Source organism: Lytechinus variegatus, chromosome 1 (genome assembly GCF_018143015.1).
Source record: "Lytechinus variegatus isolate NC3 chromosome 1, Lvar_3.0, whole genome shotgun sequence".
In the NCBI taxonomy this organism is placed as follows: Eukaryota; Metazoa; Echinodermata; class Echinoidea; order Temnopleuroida; family Toxopneustidae; genus Lytechinus; species Lytechinus variegatus.
In genome coordinates this window covers 39155295-39173785 of record NC_054740.1, presented here as the reverse complement: position 1 = coordinate 39173785, position 18491 = coordinate 39155295, and the positions used below count along the sequence as shown (strand labels likewise).

The 18491-nt window shown below is 35.6% G+C and overlaps 12 non-coding genes across 12 annotated transcripts; 7 read left to right on the top strand and 5 right to left on the bottom strand.

Annotated features, from left to right (window-relative positions):
* The first annotated feature begins 3944 nt into the window (after positions 1-3944).
* On the top strand, positions 3945-4026 carry TRNAS-CGA. The gene has a single exon. It is a non-coding gene; the product is annotated as a tRNA-Ser (tRNA).
* A 388-nt stretch (positions 4027-4414) lies between these two features.
* TRNAS-AGA lies at positions 4415-4496 on the top strand. Its single transcript has one exon. It is a non-coding gene; the product is annotated as a tRNA-Ser (tRNA).
* Positions 4497-5479: 983 nt separating this feature from the next.
* TRNAS-AGA lies at positions 5480-5561 on the bottom strand. Its single transcript has one exon. It is a non-coding gene; the product is annotated as a tRNA-Ser (tRNA).
* A 1071-nt stretch (positions 5562-6632) lies between these two features.
* On the top strand, positions 6633-6714 carry TRNAS-UGA. Its single transcript has one exon. It is a non-coding gene; the product is annotated as a tRNA-Ser (tRNA).
* Positions 6715-8507: 1793 nt separating this feature from the next.
* Positions 8508-8589, bottom strand: TRNAS-AGA. The gene has a single exon. It is a non-coding gene; the product is annotated as a tRNA-Ser (tRNA).
* A 1077-nt stretch (positions 8590-9666) lies between these two features.
* On the top strand, positions 9667-9748 carry TRNAS-UGA. Its single transcript has one exon. It is a non-coding gene; the product is annotated as a tRNA-Ser (tRNA).
* Positions 9749-11541: 1793 nt separating this feature from the next.
* TRNAS-AGA lies at positions 11542-11623 on the bottom strand. The gene has a single exon. It is a non-coding gene; the product is annotated as a tRNA-Ser (tRNA).
* A 1061-nt stretch (positions 11624-12684) lies between these two features.
* On the top strand, positions 12685-12766 carry TRNAS-UGA. Its single transcript has one exon. It is a non-coding gene; the product is annotated as a tRNA-Ser (tRNA).
* A 1345-nt stretch (positions 12767-14111) lies between these two features.
* TRNAS-AGA lies at positions 14112-14193 on the bottom strand. The gene has a single exon. It is a non-coding gene; the product is annotated as a tRNA-Ser (tRNA).
* A 1072-nt stretch (positions 14194-15265) lies between these two features.
* On the top strand, positions 15266-15347 carry TRNAS-UGA. The gene has a single exon. It is a non-coding gene; the product is annotated as a tRNA-Ser (tRNA).
* Positions 15348-17140: 1793 nt separating this feature from the next.
* On the bottom strand, positions 17141-17222 carry TRNAS-AGA. Its single transcript has one exon. It is a non-coding gene; the product is annotated as a tRNA-Ser (tRNA).
* Positions 17223-18294: 1072 nt separating this feature from the next.
* TRNAS-UGA lies at positions 18295-18376 on the top strand. The gene has a single exon. It is a non-coding gene; the product is annotated as a tRNA-Ser (tRNA).
* The last annotated feature ends 115 nt before the right edge of the window (positions 18377-18491 follow it).

The following is an 18491-nucleotide window of genomic DNA, read 5'->3' as shown; positions in this document are numbered from 1 at the left end:
CAAGTGATCTGATAATATAATTTCCATCAACATGTACAGACAGAGATGTGTTTCGCAATCGGCTTCATAGTTCAACCACAATTCAAGACCAAATTCCAAATCAAACCCGAATTCAAAATCCCGGCTTCAGTCTCTGCTGCCCCCTTCATATTCGATCTTCTTCTTTGGCCTAGTGGATTAATCTTCAGACTTTGAAACAGGGGGTGGTGGGTTCGAATTCCAGGTACGGCGTAATTTCCTTCAGCAAAAACATTCTAAAAATGACACTACAACATGCTACAATGCACTACGACCTGTGCACCTGCCATGTTCCTCTTTTCATTTTTAGTTTTTATTTGCACCTCTCTTATGTTCCTCTTTCTTTCCTTTGCCACCTTTTCCCTCCCTATTATGATTTTGTAAGTATTTTTTTTATTTATCATTATTATTTTTATCATTGTTAATATTATTGTTTGAACTTTCTCTTATATTTGTTGTCCCTTATTCGCTCAATTTTGATATTTTGTAGACTACTTGTGTTGAGCTCGTCTTCAGTGTCCGTCTCCATTTTTTTTATATAGTTTTGTAAATAGTTTGTTTATAATTAGTATTGAAAATAGGTTAGGGACTTGCCTTACATACAAGCTTTGTTTTTCTTGGCAAGTCCCTCCGTTCATCTCCACATTCTTTTTATAGATAAAATAATTGCAACTCATTTGGGGTTTTTTTTAATCTTCATTATTTGTTATGAAATGTCATTGAACTGTGTTTATTATATTGAACATGTATTGTTACTTTCATCATATTTTGAAAATTGTGTTGAACGGAAATAAATAAAATCCACATTGTGCTGTCATCAACCCAGGTGAGATGAATGGAAGTCATTCATTCAATCAAAGTGCGCAAAAGAGCTGTGCTCCATCTTACAAAGAGTTGCAATTGATCCGATCAACCTCAAAATAATGTATGGAAATCCATCGATGTCATTTTTTTTCTACAGGATATTTGCACAATGTCCTTTTGAAAACAAAGAGGAGCACACTGAATTGTCAACAAACGATGCATGTATAGATGATTCCAAGGCATTTGCTCCGGCGACAATTGCTCAGCTCTAAATTCCACATCGAACGACCAACCTCACCCTATGTTTAACCCTACCCCCAAACCTAACATAAACCGTATTGCAACCCTAACCGTATACATCTTAGACGAAATTAACACCGGAGCAATTGTCGTAGGAGAAAATGTCGTTTCACCTTATGGATATTATCTAGAAAACATTATGATCAAAGATGAATTTTCGTTGTTGACGTTGCTGGCTGTCCATAGTTGTGGTTGATCGGATCAATCGCAAACCTTTGTAAGACGGGGCCCTGCACTGCTAAAGCCAGTGAAATTATGCTGCATTAAGATCATGTATGCTAAGCGCTATTTACACAAGTATAACTTTTTTATTATTCACTAAAAGAGTGACCATCTCCTATTCATTCCGTTTAAATTATAGCATTTCATATCATTCTTTTTGGTTGGTTTCATATTTTGTTTGCTTTTACTTTAATTGATATAGATCTATCAACATACATATCGCATTCTTAATTGGTTTCGCTTACATTGCATGCTCACAAATGTCTTAAAGATTGGCGTTTACCATGAAGAAGTAGATTGCGATCCCGCCCCCTCCTCCTCTACTATTTGGTGAAACAACGCCGCGATGTTCGACATAAAATGCATTAAGCTGACATCCCCCCTCATTACTATGTGTGACACCTTCATCCAGCAGCCAGCCACCGTAACTCCTCCAGCCTTCAGCAACGACGGGAAAAGACAGGGAGGGTTTCTGTTTGACTTCTGGGGAAGACAAGATTTAGGAGAGGCGGGGGTGGGAAGCCAAGTGCGGGTTCGCCCCAGGTCTGCAGACGTGAAGGTGATGTCTTAAGGTGAGAATGTCTTACACCGAGTCGGATTGTAAATTTTGAATGCCAGCCGAGGAAATCTCCATGACAAGTCATTTCCTTTTGTAGTCTATTTGTAAAACCAATCTATATATACAAGGAATGTGTGTAAAATTGATTATTACGCTTTGGTTGGACAAATAATTTACAAATTTCTTTTAAAGGCTCGTCAAGATGAATATCTTTAAAATATGAGGCATCTTACATATTGACGATTGCATAATTTTACCATAAAACATTATCATGCATGTTTTAAGAAATGTATGCTTGAATAATGTTTATTATTTTATATTGGCAGGAATAAATTGGATTTCAAGACGACAGCCATTACCACAGCCATGACTATACTAAATATTTAACGCAGTTGGGGGAAATGACTGGTTGCCAAATTAGAACTCGACCACACATCATACCGATGACGTCGTAAAGCGAATCTCACCACTAAAGCGACACATTTCATACAAATTTGAATGCGTCGTTCACGGTGTCAGATATGAGTAGGCCCTACTGACTCTACTATGTCCGAAAATAGATCGGCTATTACTAAAATGAAAAAAAAATACCACAGGAAAATAACAAACAATTTCATATCATTTTATTGATTGATTTCCGTTTCACAGTGTACATGATATAATAAACATAACATAATAAGTGAAAAATATTTCAAGACATAAGATCATATTAAGATAATTATAGATTTTTTACAAATAATTCAAAAATAAAACCTCAGATTATATTTTAGAGGACTCATTGGACTATGTAAGGAAATGTAATGAGCAGAGCAGCTAACTGCTCGATAAATGTACATAATTTAAATAAATAATTATTGTAACTTATACAGTTCTTGTAGAACAATGGTGCTTGGTGGGGTGAGATCGGAGGTTGCTTTTACCAGAGCTTGAATTGCCTCGAATTGCGATGACTTTTTGCATTCTCTTCGCAGACGCTCTCTTGAACGTTGATAATCTATTGAAAATGCCTGTCAAATCACAATGGACAGATTAGAAGTCATTGTCGAAAGTTAGTGGACCGGCCGGGGACAGCACATCGTCTCTAGATTCGGACCGGACGAGAAATTGCAAATTATGTTCATTGTCCATAGTCCAGGACCGATTCACCGATTTTCGGCTGCTTTTTTATGAAGGGATTTTGACAAAAGATTACTTGCGTTGTAGATAGTGTCTCCGAGGTGATTGCTAAAGCTAGTGCCCTAATTACTTACCCTGAAACATTTACCTATATGTGTCTGTGGCATATACACACACCCTAACACTCAAGATTCAGACAAAATCAGGAAGGTCTATTTCGAGATCCGGGAAAGCTATCTGACGAGAGTACTCTCTCACTCAAATCCAAGTGACACTTCTCGATAAAATACTCGTTAAAATTCTCAGTATAACTTCATACAATTCCAAGAACCGAAAATGGCACATTTTAACGAACCTTGATTTTCTCCTTACCGCAATCAACCACACAAATCACTTTTACACAAAAAATGACCCATTAAACTATTCGTCTGATCCTAAACACACTCACCCGCAAAAGCAAAGATCTGTTGGATATGCAACCCTAGAAATCTCACCTATCCATAGTTGCTGGAATCAGGTCCGAGCTACTCAAGGTTCCCGCGAAATTACGAATCCTGGAAAACTCACATACCTTTTCCATTTAAACTAAATGAGCCATACACAACACACAGGTTGTTAGGTGTGGTTCGGGATTCCAATTACCGGGGATGTTTCATAAAGCTGCTTGTAAAGGTACGCACAACTTTACAAACGACTGGAACATGTTCTTATGTCTTAAATGAGAGACATAGGGATGTATCCTCTTGCACAAGAAGGGGTCACCAGTCGTACGTAAAGTCATTCGTATCTTACGAACAGCTTTATGACACACCCACCCGGTGTGTACATTGTGACACAATAGGCTAAGACATAAGTGGATACTGGATTAAAATGGATCAAAATTAAGTTTTGTCAGAATCGGGTTTATTTCGAGAGTTATCATGGAGTTGCGATGGCCGAGTGGTTAAGGCGTTTGACTCGAAATCAAATGGGATCTTCCCGCGTAGGTTCGAATCCTACTCGCAACGAAATATACTTCCTGTATATTTTTTTCTCTTTTTTTCAATACGAGATAAGTGTCATTATCTTGACTTTCACATCCTAAACAAAATATCTGACTTTACAAAGAAATACAATGAAAATTATCAAGGCACACTGCCTTGTTAAGTAACTTTCTATCTTAAAACATATTTCATGAGAATGATCTTTTGAATATTGACGAATATTTGATTGAGCATCATGATTGCGACACAGGTCAATGCTAAAAATAAATATTCTGTGTTCGTGACGGATACCGTGCTTTTGATTTGAGAAAGATCTGAGAGAACTTTGAAGTTTGAATGCATCATGGATAAGCCAAGAACTTTGTAGAATTGATTCGAAGTTAACTTTTAATAATCAAACAAGAAAAAGCAAGTTGCAATGGCCGAGTGGTTAAGGCATTTGACTAGAAATCCAAAGGGATCTTCCCGCGTAGGTTCGAATCCTACACGCAACGGAACATGCTTCCTGTGGTTTTGGTTTTCTCTTTTTTACCAAAACGAGATGAGTGTGACTATCTTGACGATCATCCCTATACAATAATAATGATAATAATATAGGGTATTTATATTGCCCACATATCCACCTTGTTAGGTGCTCAAGGCGCTCCTATAGTTTCTTGCTGAAGGAAATTACGCCATTGCTGAGGATCGATCCCACGACCCTCTGTTTCAAAGTCCGAAGACTAATCCACTGGGCCACAACGCTCTACACTTTTGTAGAAATTTTGTGCTAAAAATACTTATCTTGAGTTTACGGAGAAATAACGCTCTCATCAAAATTATCAAGTTACATTACCTTGTTAAATATCTTGCAATCTTAAAACATTTCATAAAAATGATCTTTAAAATAGTGAATTGAGGATCATGATTTTGACGCAGGTGTTACTCTGTTCCTGCTGTGTTCATGATGACTAATTACCGCGTGTACGATTTTGCAAACATCAAGTGACATCAGGTTCAAATCCTACGCAGAAAGATCCCATTTGATTTCTAATCAATTGCCTTAACCACTCGGCCATCGCAACTTCATATTTCTTGTCTGATTATGAAAAGTTCACTTCGAATCAATTCTACCAAATTCTTGGCTTGTCCATGATGCATTCAAAGTTCTATAAAATCTGGTGATTTTGTCACGTGACCTTTGCAAATCAAAAGCACGGTAATTCGCCGTCATGACCACAGGATAGTTAAATTTAGCAGTGACCTGTGTCACAATCATGATGCTCGATTCAAATATTCGTCAATGTCTCAAAGATCATTTTCATGAAATGTGTTTTAAGACTGAAAGTTACTTAACAAGGCCGCAGTATGCTTTGATAATTTTCATTGTATTTCTCTGTAAATTAAAATATTTTGTCTATGGTGTGAAAGTCAAGATAGTGACACTCATTTCGTATTGAAAAAAGGAGAGAGAAAAAAAACCACAGGAAGTATATTTCGTTGCGAGTAGGATTCGAACCTACGCGGGAAGATCCCATTTGATTTCTAGTCAAACGCCTTAACCACTCGGCCATCGCAACCTACTTAATGCTATCTATAACGAATTGGAAGTAAAACTTAAAAGAAACGAGATAACCACTCGGCCATATCAACTCTTTTTCCTCTTTTGTATTAGTTATATCGTATTTTGTGGGTTATCCAAGTGTGAACAAGAACGATTTCACTTAATCAACAGATCTTATGTAACTTTGAACGCATCATGGGCAGGCCAAGAATTTGGTATAATTGATTCGAAGTTAACTTTTAGTAAGCAGAACAACTTGAGATAGCCGAGTGGTATAAGGGCGTTTGACTAGAAATCAAATGTGATCTGCTCGCGGACGTTCGAATCCTACCCACAACGAGAAAAAAAAACTGTCTTGTAATGGTCATCTCTTATTTTGTGGGTAATCCAAGTGTAAAAAAGATCGATTTGTTACTTTTAATTTTGCAATTTCTTCAGGCCAGTGTATTTTTCACTTTTATCAATGCCAAAACAATTTTTATTGATTTTTGGTTGAACATTTTGTAAGATAATTTGTTGATATGTTCCGTAGTCCTCCAGCAAAATGTCGGTTTGCAAAGAATAAAAAATTAAAAAATTCTGAATATGCTAGTAATGAGGGCCAACCGCACAGAAACGTTGTTAGCCTAACAGAGCGCTATAACAGTAAGCCCAGTTACGTCTCTCGGATTGTGAAATGAAGACATTTATTTTAATGTTTAAGTAATGAATTGTGATGACATTGGGCATCGTTGCCACCTTACCGGTTGCAATAGGGCCAGTTGTAACAGGACCTGGGTTCAGTTTCATAAAGACTTACTATGATAACAAATTCCCGATTTCTATAACAAGTTTACTATTAACCAATCAAATCGAAGGATTTCCTTAGCTTTAAACTGTTATCGCAAATTTGTTATTATAACAAGTTTGTGGCTTCACAAGTTTTAAGAAACAAGCCCAGTTATAGCGTGTTGTTAGCTTTTTCAACGTTTCTGTGTTGTCAGTACTGGTCTATTGGTTTTAAAGAGGTAAGATCTCTGGTTGGTTGGTTGGTTGAATGAATCCGAATAGATTTATTGTATTTTTACTTTGTTCCAATCAGTAAGAGGTTGCGATGGCCGAGTGGTTAAGGCGTTTGACTTGAAATCAAATGGGATCTTCCCGCGTAGGTTCGAATCCTACTCGCAACGAAACGTACTTCCTGTGGTTTGGTTTTCTCTTTTTTTTCCAAAACGAGATGAGTGTGACTATCTTGACTTTCATCCCTATACAAAATATTTGTAGAAATTTTGTGCTAAAAATACTTATCTTGAGTTTACGGAGAAAAAATGCTCTCATCAATATTATCAAGTTGCATTACCTTGTTGAATGTCTTGCAATCTCAAGACATTTCATCAAAATAATCTTTAAAATATTGAATTGAGGATCATGACTTTGACGCAGGTGTTACTCTGTTCCTGCTCAATTAAATCTTTTGTGGTCATGATGACTAATTACCACGTTTCCTACGCGGAAATATCCCATTTGATTTCTAGTCAATTGCCTTAACAACTCGGCCATCGCAACTTCATATTTCTGGTCTGATTATGAAAGAGTAACTTCGAATCTATTCTTCCAAATCGAATCCTACTCGGAAGGAAATATACTTCCTGTGGTTTGGTTTTCTTTTTATTTCCAAAACGAGATGAGTGTGACAATCTTGACTTTCATCACTATACAATATATTCGTAGAAATGTTACGCTTAAAATACTTATTTTGAACTTACAGAGAAATGACGCTCTCATCGAAATTATCAAGTTACATACCTTGTTGAATAACTTGCAATCTTAAAACATTTCATGAAAATTATGTTTTATATATTCACGAATATTTGAATTGAGGATCATGATTTTGACGCAGGTGTTACTCTGTTCCAGCTCAATTAAACCTTCTGTGGCCATGGTGACTAATTACCGCGTTTACGACTTTGCAAAAACATCACGTGACATCAGGTTCAAATCCTGCGCGGGAAGATCCCATTTGATTTCTAGTCAAACGCCTTAACCACTCGGCCGTCGCAAGTTGATATTTCTGGTCTGATTATGAAAAGTTAACTTCGAATCAATTCTAGCAAGTTCTTGGCTTGTCCATGATGCATTCAAACTTCACAGTTCTATAAAATCTGGTGATTTAGTCACGTGACCTTTGCAAATCAAAAGCACGGTAATTAGCCGTCATGGCCACAAGATAGTTAAATTTAGCAGTGACCTGTGTCACAATCATGATGCTCGATTCAAATATTCGTCAATGTCTAAAAGATCATTTTCATGAAATGTGTTTTAAGACTGAAAATTACTTAAAGGGGAAGTTCACCCTGACAAAAAGTTTATTGTATAAATAGCAGCAAAAATAATAAAAATATTGCTGAAGGTTTGAGAAAAATTCATCAAATAATTAAAAAGTTATTAGAATTTCAATTATTTGATTTGTGACGTCATATGCGAGCAGCATTCCTACATAGCGAATGTTAAAAAATCAATGAAATGTCATTTTCTGAGAAAATTGAAAATGGTTTTCACTGTAACTTTTGTATATCAATAGACAAATCATTTCACACCCGATCATGAAAAGAAAACAGAATTAAGTCATCAGGAACCATATACAAAATTTGAAATTCATACATTTTATATTACATAACACATGGGGCAGCTGCTCGTTTATGACGTCACAAATCCAAAATTTTGAACTCTAATAACTTTCTTACTCTTTAACGGATTTTACTCAAACCTTCACCAATATTTTTTACTATTTTTTCTGCTATTTTTACAACAAAGTTTTCTTCAGGGTGAACTTCCCCTTTAACAAGGCCGCAGTATGCCTTGATAATTTTCATTGTATTTCTCTGTAAATTAAAATATTTTGTCTATGGTGTGAAAGTCAAGATAGGGACACTCATTTCGTATTGAAAAAAGGAGAGAGAAAAAAACCACAGGAAGTATATTTCGTTGCGAGTAGGATTCGAACCTACGCGGGAAGATCCCATTTGATTTCTAGTCAAACGCCTTAACCACTCGGCCATCGCAACCTACTTAATGCTATCTATAACGAATTGGAAGTAAAACATAAAAGAAACGAGATAACCACTCGGCCATATCAACTCTTTTTCCTCTTTTGTATTGATTATATCGTATTTTGTGGGTTATCCAAGTGTGAACAAGAACGATTTCACTTAATCAACAGATCTTATGTAACTTTGAACGCATCATGGGCAGGCCAAGAATTTGGTATAATTGATTCGAAGTTAACTTTTAGTAAGCAGAACAACTTGAGATCGATAGCCGAGTGGTATAAGGGCGTTTGACTAAAAATCAAATGTGATCTGCTCGCGGACGTTCGAATCCTACCCACAACGAGAAAAAAAAAACCTGTCTTGTAATGGTCATCTCTTATTTTGTGGGTAATCCAAGTGTAAAAAAGATCGATTTGTTACTTTTAATTTTGCAATTTCTTCAGGCCAGTGTATTTTTCACTTTTATCAATGCCAAAACAATTTTTATTGATTTTTGGTTGAACATTTTGTAAGATAATTTGTTGATATGTTCGGTAGTCCTCCAGCAAAATGTCGGTTTGCAAAGAATAAAAAATTAAAAAATTCTGAATATGCTAGTAATGAGGGCCAACCGCACAGAAACGTTGTTAGCCTAACAGAGCGCTATAACAGTAAGCCCAGTTACGTCTCTCGGATTGTGAAATGAAGACATTTATTTTAATGTTTAAGTAATGAATTGTGATGACATTGGGCATCGTTGCCACCTTACCGGTTGCAATAGGGCCAGTTGTAACAGGACCTGGGTTCAGTTTCATAAAGACTTACTATGATAACAAATTCCCGATTTCTATAACAAGTTTACTATTAACCAATCAAATCGAAGGATTTCCTTAGCTTTAAACTGTTATCGCAAATTTGTTATTATAACAAGTTTGTGGCTTCACAAGTTTTAAGAAACAAGCCCAGTTATAGCGTGTTGTTAGCTTTTTCAACGTTTCTGTGTTGTCAGTACTGGTCTATTGGTTTTAAAGAGGTAAGATCTCTGGTTGGTTGGTTGGTTGAATGAATCCGAATAGATTTATTGTATTTTTACTTTGTTCCAATCAGTAAGAGGTTGCGATGGCCGAGTGGTTAAGGCGTTTGACTTGAAATCAAATGGGATCTTCCCGCGTAGGTTCGAATCCTACTCGCAACGAAACGTACTTCCTGTGGTTTGGTTTTCTCTTTTTTTCCAAAACGAGATGAGTGTGACTATCTTGACTTTCATCCCTATACAAAATATTTGTAGAAATTTTGTGCTAAAAATACTTATCTTGAGTTTACGGAGAAAAAATGCTCTCATCAATATTATCAAGTTGCATTACCTTGTTGAATGTCTTGCAATCTCAAGACATTTCATCAAAATAATCTTTAAAATATTGAATTGAGGATCATGACTTTGACGCAGGTGTTACTCTGTTCCTGCTCAATTAAATCTTTTGTGGTCATGATGACTAATTACCACGTTTCCTACGCGGAAATATCCCATTTGATTTCTAGTCAATTGCCTTAACAACTCGGCCATCGCAACTTCATATTTCTGGTCTGATTATGAAAGAGTAACTTCGAATCTATTCTTCCAAATCGAATCCTACTCGGAAGGAAATATACTTCCTGTGGTTTGGTTTTCTTTTTATTTCCAAAACGAGATGAGTGTGACAATCTTGACTTTCATCACTATACAATATATTCGTAGAAATGTTATGCTTAAAATACTTATCTTGAACTTACAGAGAAATGACGCTCTCATCGAAATTATCAAGTTACATACCTTGTTGAATAACTTGCAATCTTAAAACATTTCATGAAAATTATGTTTTATATATTCACGAATATTTGAATTGAGGATCATGATTTTGACGCAGGTGTTACTCTGTTCCAGCTCAATTAAACTTTCTGTGGCCATGGTGACTAATTACCGCGTTTACGACTTTGCAAAAACATCACGTGACATCAGGTTCAAATCCTGCGCGGGAAGATCCCATTTGATTTCTAGTCAAACGCCTTAACCACTCGGCCGTCGCAAGTTGATATTTCTGGTCTGATTATGAAAAGTTAACTTCGAATCAATTCTACCAAGTTCTTGGCTTGTCCATGATGCATTCAAACTTCACAGTTCTATAAAATCTGGTGATTTAGTCACGTGACCTTTGCAAATCAAAAGCACGGTAATTCGTCGTCATGGCCACAAGATAGTTAAATTTAGCAGTGACCTGTGTCACAATCATGATGCTCGATTCAAATATTCGTCAATGTCTAAAAGATCATTTTCATGAAATGTGTTTTAAGACTGAAAATTACTTAAAGGGGAAGTTCACCCTGACAAAAAGTTTATTGTAAAAATAGCAGAAAAAATAATAAAAAATATTGCTGAAGGTTTGAGAAAAATTCATCAAATAATTAAAAAGTTATTAGAATTTCAATTATTTGATTTGTGACGTCATATGCGAGCAGCATTCCTACATAGCGAATGTTAAAAAATCAATGAAATGTCATTTTCTGAGAAAATTGAAAATGGTTTTCACTGTAACTTTTGTATATCAATAGACAAATCATTTCACACCCGATCATGAAAAGAAAACAGAATTAAGTCATCAGGAACCATATACAAAATTTGAAATTCATACATTTTATATTACATAACACATGGGGCAGCTGCTCGTTTATGACGTCACAAATCCAAAATTTTGAACTCTAATAACTTTCTTACTCTTTAACGGATTTTCCTCAAACCTTCACCAATATTTTTTACTATTTTTTCTGCTATTTTTACAACAAAGTTTTCTTCAGGGTGAACTTCCCCTTTAACAAGGCCGCAGTATGCCTTGATAATTTTCATTGTATTTCTCTGTAAATTAAAATATTTTGTCTATGGTGTGAAAGTCAAGATAGGGACACTCATTTCGTATTGAGAAAAGGAGAGGAAAAAAAACCACAGGAAGTATATTTCGTTGCGAGTAGGATTCGAACCTACGCGGGAAGATCCCATTTGATTTCTAGTCAAACGCCTTAACCACTCGGCCATCGCAACCTACTTAATGCTGTCCATAACAAATTGGAAGTAAAATTTAAAAGAAACTAGATAACCACTCGGCCATATCAACTCTTTTTCCTCTAATGTATTGATTATATCGTATTTTGTGGGTTATCCAAGTGTGAACAAGAACGATTTCACTTAATCAACAGATCTTATGTAACTTTGAACGCATCATGGGCAGGCCAAGAATTTGGTATAATTGATTCGAAGTTAACTTTTAGTAAGCAGAACAACTTGAGATAGCCGAGTGGTATAAGGGCGTTTGACTAGAAATCAAATGTGATCTGCTCGCGGACGTTCGAATCCTACCCACAACGAGAAAAAAAAATTGTCTTGTAATGGTCATCTCTTATTTTGTGGGTAATCCAAGTGTAAAAAAGATCGATTTGTTACTTTTAATTTTGCAATTTCTTCAGGCCAGTGTATTTTTCACTTTTATCAATGCCAAAACAATTTTTATTGATTTTTGGTTGAACATTTTGTAAGATAATTTGTTGATATGTTCCGTAGTCCTCCAGCAAAATGTCGGTTTGCAAAGAATAAAAAATTAAAAAATTCTGAATATGCTAGTAATGAGGGCCAACCGCACAGAAACGTTGTTAGCCTAACAGAGCGCTATAACAGTAAGCCCAGTTACGTCTCTCGGATTGTGAAATGAAGACATTTATTTTAATGTTTAAGTAATGAATTGTGATGACATTGGGCATCGTTGCCACCTTACCGGTGCAATAGGGCCAGTTGTAACAGGACCTGGGTTCAGTTTCATAAAGACTTACTATGATAACAAATTCCCGATTTCTATAACAAGTTTACTATTAACCAATCAAATCGAAGGATTTCCTTAGCTTTAAACTGTTATCGCAAATTTGTTATTATAACAAGTTTGTTGCTTCACAAGTTTTAAGAAACAAGCCCAGTTATAGCGTGTTGTTAGATTTTCAACGTTTCTGTGTTGTCAGTACTGGTCTATTGGTTTTAAAGAGGTAAGATCTCTGGTTGGTTGAATGAATCCGAATAGATTTATTGTATTTTTACTTTGTTCCAATCAGTAAGAGGTTGCGATGGCCGAGTGGTTAAGGCGTTTGACTTGAAATCAAATGGGATCTTCCCGCGTAGGTTCGAATCCTACTCGCAACGAAACGTACTTCCTGTGGTTTGGTTTTCTCTTTTTTTCCAAAACGAGATGACTGTGACTATCTTGACTTTCATCACTATACAATATATTCGTAGAAATGTTATGCTTAAAATACTTATCTTGAACTTACAGAGAAATGACGCTCTCATCGAAATTATCAAGTTACATACCTTGTTGAATAACTTGCAATCTTAAAACATTTCATGAAAATTATGTTTTATATATTCACGAATATTTGAATTGAGGATCATGATTTTGACGCAGGTGTTACTCTGTTCCAGCTCAATTAAACTTTCTGTGGCCATGGTGACTAATTACCGCGTTTACGACTTTGCAAAAACATCACGTGACATCAGGTTCAAATCCTGCGCGGGAAGATCCCATTTGATTTCTAGTCAAACGCCTTAACCACTCGGCCGTCGCAAGTTGATATTTCTGGTCTGATTATGAAAAGTTAACTTCGAATCAATTCTACCAAGTTCTTGGCTTGTCCATGATGCATTCAAACTTCACAGTTCTATAAAATCTGGTGATTTAGTCACGTGACCTTTGCAAATCAAAAGCACGGTAATTCGTCGTCATGGCCACAAGATAGTTAAATTTAGCAGTGACCTGTGTCACAATCATGATGCTCGATTCAAATATTCGTCAATGTCTAAAAGATCATTTTCATGAAATGTGTTTTAAGACTGAAAATTACTTAAAGGGGAAGTTCACCCTGACAAAAAGTTTATTGTAAAAATAGCAGAAAAAATAATAAAAAATATTGCTGAAGGTTTGAGAAAAATTCATCAAATAATTAAAAAGTTATTAGAATTTCAATTATTTGATTTGTGACGTCATATGCGAGCAGCATTCCTACATAGCGAATGTTAAAAAATCAATGAAATGTCATTTTCTGAGAAAATTGAAAATGGTTTTCACTGTAACTTTTGTATATCAATAGACAAATCATTTCACACCCGATCATGAAAAGAAAACAGAATTAAGTCATCAGGAACCATATACAAAATTTGAAATTCATACATTTTATATTACATAACACATGGGGCAGCTGCTCGTTTATGACGTCACAAATCCAAAATTTTGAACTCTAATAACTTTCTTACTCTTTAACGGATTTTCCTCAAACCTTCACCAATATTTTTTACTATTTTTTCTGCTATTTTTACAACAAAGTTTTCTTCAGGTGAACTTCCCCTTTAACAAGGCCGCAGTATGCCTTGATAATTTTCATTGTATTTCTCTGTAAATTAAAATATTTTGTCTATGGTGTGAAAGTCAAGATAGGGACACTCATTTCGTATTGAGAAAAGGAGAGGAAAAAAAACCACAGGAAGTATATTTCGTTGCGAGTAGGATTCGAACCTACGCGGGAAGATCCCATTTGATTTCTAGTCAAACGCCTTAACCACTCGGCCATCGCAACCTACTTAATGCTGTCCATAACAAATTGGAAGTAAAATTTAAAAGAAACTAGATAACCACTCGGCCATATCAACTCTTTTTCCTCTTTTGTATTGATTATATCGTATTTTGTGGGTTATCCAAGTGTGAACAAGAACGATTTCACTTAATCAACAGATCTTATGTAACTTTGAACGCATCATGGGCAGGCCAAGAATTTGGTATAATTGATTCGAAGTTAACTTTTAGTAAGCAGAACAACTTGAGATAGCCGAGTGGTATAAGGGCGTTTGACTAGAAATCAAATGTGATCTGCTCGCGGACGTTCGAATCCTACCCACAACGAGAAAAAAAAACCTGTCTTGTAATGGTCATCTCTTATTTTGTGGGTAATCCAAGTGTAAAAAAGATCGATTTGTTACTTTTAATTTTGCAATTTCTTCAGGCCAGTGTATTTTTCACTTTTATCAATGCCAAAACAATTTTTATTGATTTTTGGTTGAACATTTTGTAAGATAATTTGTTGATATGTTCCGTAGTCCTCCAGCAAAATGTCGGTTTGCAAAGAATAAAAAATTAAAAAATTCTGAATATGTTAGTAAGGAGGGCCAACCGCACAGAAACGTTGTTAGCCTAACAGAGCGCTATAACAGTAAGCCCAGTTACGTCTCTCGGATTGTGAAATGAAGACATTTATTTTAATGTTTAAGTAATGAATTGTGATGACATTGGGCATCGTTGCCACCTTACCGGTTGCAATAGGGCCAGTTGTAACAGGACCTGGGTTCAGTTTCATAAAGACTTACTATGATAACAAATTCCCGATTTCTATAACAAGTTTACTATTAACCAATCAAATCGAAGGATTTCCTTAGCTTTAAACTGTTATCGCAAATTTGTTATTATAACAAGTTTGTGGCTTCACAAGTTTTAAGAAACAAGCCCAGTTATAGCGTGTTGTTAGCTTTTTCAACGTTTCTGTGTTGTCAGTACTGGTCTATTGGTTTTAAAGAGGTAAGATCTCTGGTTGGTTGGTTGGTTGAATGAATCCGAATAGATTTATTGTATTTTTACTTTGTTCCAATCAGTAAGAGGTTGCGATGGCCGAGTGGTTAAGGCGTTTGACTTGAAATCAAATGGGATCTTCCCGCGTAGGTTCGAATCCTACTCGCAACGAAACGTACTTCCTGTGGTTTGGTTTTCTCTTTTTTTCCAAAACGAGATGAGTGTGACTATCTTGACTTTCATCCCTATACAAAATATTTGTAGAAATTTTGTGCTAAAAATACTTATCTTGAGTTTACGGAGAAAAAATGCTCTCATCAATATTATCAAGTTGCATTACCTTGTTGAATGTCTTGCAATCTCAAGACATTTCATCAAAATAATCTTTAAAATATTGAATTGAGGATCATGACTTTGACGCAGGTGTTACTCTGTTCCTGCTCAATTAAATCTTTTGTGGTCATGATGACTAATTACCACGTTTCCTACGCGGAAATATCCCATTTGATTTCTAGTCAATTGCCTTAACAACTCGGCCATCGCAACTTCATATTTCTGGTCTGATTATGAAAGAGTAACTTCGAATCTATTCTTCCAAATCGAATCCTACTCGGAAGGAAATATACTTCCTGTGGTTTGGTTTTCTTTTTATTTCCAAAACGAGATGAGTGTGACAATCTTGACTTTCATCACTATACAATATATTCGTAGAAATGTTATGCTTAAAATACTTATCTTGAACTTACAGAGAAATGACGCTCTCATCGAAATTATCAAGTTACATACCTTGTTGAATAACTTGCAATCTTAAAACATTTCATGAAAATTATGTTTTATATATTCACGAATATTTGAATTGAGGATCATGATTTTGACGCAGGTGTTACTCTGTTCCAGCTCAATTAAACCTTCTGTGGCCATGGTGACTAATTACCGCGTTTACGACTTTGCAAAAACATCACGTGACATCAGGTTCAAATCCTGCGCGGGAAGATCCCATTTGATTTCTAGTCAAACGCCTTAACCACTCGGCCGTCGCAAGTTGATATTTCTGGTCTGATTATGAAAAGTTAACTTCGAATCAATTCTACCAAGTTCTTGGCTTGTCCATGATGCATTCAAACTTCACAGTTCTATAAAATCTGGTGATTTAGTCACGTGACCTTTGCAAATCAAAAGCACGGTAATTCGCCGTCATGGCCACAAGATAGTTAAATTTAGCAGTGACCTGTGTCACAATCATGATGCTCGATTCAAATATTCGTCAATGTCTAAAAGATCATTTTCATGAAATGTGTTTTAAGACTGAAAATTACTTAAAGGGGAAGTTCACCCTGACAAAAAGTTTATTGTAAAAATAGCAGAAAAAATAATAAAAAATATTGCTGAAGGTTTGAGAAAAATTCATCAAATAATTAAAAAGTTATTAGAATTTCAATTATTTGATTTGTGACGTCATATGCGAGCAGCATTCCTACATAGCGAATGTTAAAAAATCAATGAAATGTCATTTTCTGAGAAAATTGAAAATGGTTTTCACTGTAACTTTTGTATATCAATAGACAAATCATTTCACACCCGATCATGAAAAGAAAACAGAATTAAGTCATCAGGAACCATATACAAAATTTGAAATTCATACATTTTATATTACATAACACATGGGGCAGCTGCTCGTTTATGACGTCACAAATCCAAAATTTTGAACTCTAATAACTTTCTTACTCTTTAACGGATTTTCCTCAAACCTTCACCAATATTTTTTACTATTTTTTCTGCTATTTTTACAACAAAGTTTTCTTCAGGGTGAACTTCCCCTTTAACAAGGCCGCAGTATGCCTTGATAATTTTCATTGTATTTCTCTGTAAATTAAAATATTTTGTCTATGGTGTGAAAGTCAAGATAGGGACACTCATTTCGTATTGAGAAAAGGAGAGGAAAAAAAACCACAGGAAGTATATTTCGTTGCGAGTAGGATTCGAACCTACGCGGGAAGATCCCATTTGATTTCTAGTCAAACGCCTTAACCACTCGGCCATCGCAACCTACTTAATGCTGTCCATAACAAATTGGAAGTAAAATTTAAAAGAAACTAGATAACCACTCGGCCATATCAACTCTTTTTCCTCTTTTGTATTGATTATATCGTATTTTGTGGGTTATCCAAGTGTGAACAAGAACGATTTCACTTAATCAACAGATCTTATGTAACTTTGAACGCATCATGGGCAGGCCAAGAATTTGGTATAATTGATTCGAAGTTAACTTTTAGTAAGCAGAACAACTTGAGATAGCCGAGTGGTATAAGGGCGTTTGACTAGAAATCAAATGTGATCTGCTCGCGGACGTTCGAATCCTACCCACAACGAGAAAAAAAAAACCTGTCTTGTAATGGTCATCTCTTATTTTGTGGGTAATCCAAGTGTAAAAAAGATCGATTTGTTACTTTTAATTTTGCAATTTCTTCAGGCCAGTGTATTTTTCACTTTTATCAATGCCAAAACAATTTTTATTGATTTTTGGTTGAACATTTTGTAAGATAATTTGTTGATATGTTCCGTAGTCCTCCAGCAAAATGTCGGTTTGCAAAGAATAAAAAATTAAAAAATTCTGAATATGCTAGTAATGAGGGCCAACCGCACAGAAACGTTGTTAGCCTAACAGAGCGCTATAACAGTAAGCCCAGTTACGTCTCTCGGATTGTGAAATGAAGACATTTATTTTAATGTTTAAGTAATGAATTGTGATGACATTGGGCATCGTTGCCACCTTACCGGTTGCAATAGGGCCAGTTGTAACAGGACCTGGGTTCAGTTTCATAAAGACTTACTATGATAACAAATTCCCGATTTCTATAACAAGTTTACTATTAACCAATCAAATCGAAGGATTTCCTTAGCTTTAAACTGTTATCGCAAATTTGTTATTATAACAAGTTTGTGGCTTCACAAGTTTTAAGAAACAAGCCCAGTTATAGCGTGTTGTTAGATTTTCAACGTTTCTGTGTTGTCAGTACTGGTCTATTGGTTTTAAAGAGGTAAGATCTCTGGTTGGTTGGTTGGTTGAATGAATCCGAATAGATTTATTGTATTTTTACTTTGTTCCAATCAGTAAGAGGTTGCGATGGCCGAGTGGTTAAGGCGTTTGACTTGAAATCAAATGGGATCTTCCCGCGTAGGTTCGAATCCTACTCGCAACGAAACGTACTTCCTGTGGTTTGGTTTTCTCTTTTTTCCAAAACGAGATGAGTGTGACTATCTTGACTTTCATCCCTATACAAAATATTTGTAGAAATTTTGTGCTAAAAATACTTA